This window comes from Triturus cristatus, chromosome 1_1 (genome assembly GCF_964204655.1).
Source record: "Triturus cristatus chromosome 1_1, aTriCri1.1, whole genome shotgun sequence".
NCBI classification, from domain to species: Eukaryota; Metazoa; Chordata; class Amphibia; order Caudata; family Salamandridae; genus Triturus; species Triturus cristatus.
The window spans coordinates 603,954,999-603,957,252 of record NC_140579.1 but is presented as its reverse complement, the minus strand read 5'-3'; positions in this window follow the sequence as shown (position 1 = coordinate 603,957,252).

Below are 2,254 nucleotides of genomic sequence, written 5' to 3'. Positions count from 1 at the left end.
GGGTCCACCGGGGCCCGGGGAGGCTCTTCCCGGCCTGGCTAGGGTTCGGAAGCTGGGCCCGGTGCTGGAGCTCCGTCCCAGGGTGCGGCTCCGTCCCGGGGTGCGGGAGCCCCCTGTCCCGCAAGCCAGCTGAGGGTCCAGCCGCTGGGGAAGGGTGTCCACCGGGGCCCGGGGAGGCTCTCCCCGGCCTGGCTAGGGGTCTGAAGCTGGGACCGGGCCCGGGGCTCGTGCTACGTCCGGCAGGGCCCGGGGTGCGGGAGCCCCCCGTCCTGCAAGCCAGCCGAGGGTCCAGCCGCTGGGGAAGGGTGTCCACCGGGGCCCCGGGAGGCTCTCCCCAGCCTGGCTAGGGTTCGGAAGCTGAGCCCGGACCCGGGGCTTGTGCCCCATCCCAGTGTCCCAGGGTGCGGGAGCCCCCGTCCTGTAAGCCAGCCGAGGGTCCGTGCGCTGGGGAAGGGTGTCCACCGTGGCCAGGGGAGGCTCTCCCCGGCCTGGCTAGGGTTCGGAAGCTGGGCCCGGACCCGGGGCTTGTGCTCCTTCCCAGTGTCCCAGGGTGCGGGAGCCCCCCAGTCCTGCAAGCCAGCCGAGGGTCCGTGCGCTGGGGAAAGGGTGCCCTCCGGGGCCCGGGGAGGCTCTCCCCGGCCTGGCTAGGGGTCTGAAGCTGGGACCGGGCCCGGGGCTCGTGCTATGTCCGGCAGGGCCCGGGGTGCGGGAGCCCCCCGTCCTGCAAGCCAGCCGAGGGTCCGGGCGCTGGAGACAGGGGTCCACCGGGGCCGAGGGAGGCTCTCCCCGGCCTGGCTGCTTTCAGAAGCAAGGACCGGGCCCGTGAGCTGGGGTGGCTTGCTTTTTTATTCTACGCTGGCGGAACGGAATTTTCCGCCCACCCCTATACGACCGTGTGGTGCGGGAGCACCCGTCCTGCGGCCTGGTGAGGGTCCGGGTGCCCGTGACGGGGTCCATCGGGCCAAGGGAGGCTCCCCAGACCTGGCTGGGATCAGAAGCAGGGACCGGGCCAGGTGGGTGTGTGGCTGGCTAAGTCTTTTCCTTGTGGAAGTAGGAGTTTGGTTAGGGCTGGGCGGAATTTGCGGAATGCCTCTTCGCGGAATTTTGAAAAAAAAATTGTTGAAAACGAGCGCACAACCTGAGGGACCGTGTGCCCGGGACTGGGGTCCCTCGTGCTTGGGCAGGCTCCCCTATCTCCCCGGCCTGGCTGCGTTGAGAAGCACGGACCGGCCCCGGGCCTCCTGATGTTTGGTCAGGGCCTGGGATCCCACGTCCTGCGGCCTGAAAGTGTCCATCTGCCCGGGACAAGGGACCCTGGTGCAGAGCCCCGGAGCCCTGCAAGGGCAGGCAGGAGCCCTACCGCTATGGCTCGGTGTGGGCAGCTGGGAGTCCTTTCGGTCCCGGCCATCTGGTCGCACCTTTCCCTCGGCCATCTGGTCGCGCGCAATGCTTTCCAATGGGGCGACCAGATGGCCGGGCCGCCTTGGAAGTCCCGATGAGGGTCCATTCGCCTCGCGGATCCCAACCAGGGCTCCAGGAGGCCGGGCGCGTCCGCGCCTAGGGTCCCCTCCGTCACTCGGAGCGCGAGGGTTACAAGAAAGGTGGGTAGCCTTCCTCCGGATTAGTAGGGGCAGGGTATGCCGGGACACCCCTCCTGGGGATTGCGGTTCTCAGGCGGGGACCAGATGGGCCAAGCCCGGACGACACTTCCCCGGGGCGTCGGGTGCTCCCTCCTCCAGCCCGCGGCGAGGCAAAGTGCCCAGGACGGGCTCCATGGGTCCCCCGGGCGTCCACCGAGGCCTGCAGCCCCAAAGCCCTGCAGCCCTGGAGCCCTTCAGCCCGGAGCCCTGGAGCCCTGCAGGCCCGGAGCCCTGCAGGCCCGGAGCCCTGCAGCCCCGGAGCCCTGCAGCCACCGAGGCCTTCAGCCACAAAGCCCTGCAGCCCTGCAGCCTTGGAGCCCTTCATTCCGGAGCCCTGGAGCCCTGCAGGCCCGGAGCCCTGCAGGCCCGGAGCCCTGCAGGCCCGGAGCCCTGCAGCCCCGGAGCCCAGCAGGCCCGGAGCCCTGCAGGCCCGGAGCCCTGCAGCCCCGGAGCCCTGCAGCCCCGGAGCCCTGCAGGCCCGGAGCCCTACAGCCCCGGAGCCCTGCAGCCCCGGAGCCCTGCAGCCCCGGAGCCCTGCAGGCCCAGAGCCCTGCACCCCAGGAGCCCTGCAGCCCCGGAGCCCTGCAGCCACGGAGCCCTGCGTGGGCAGGCGG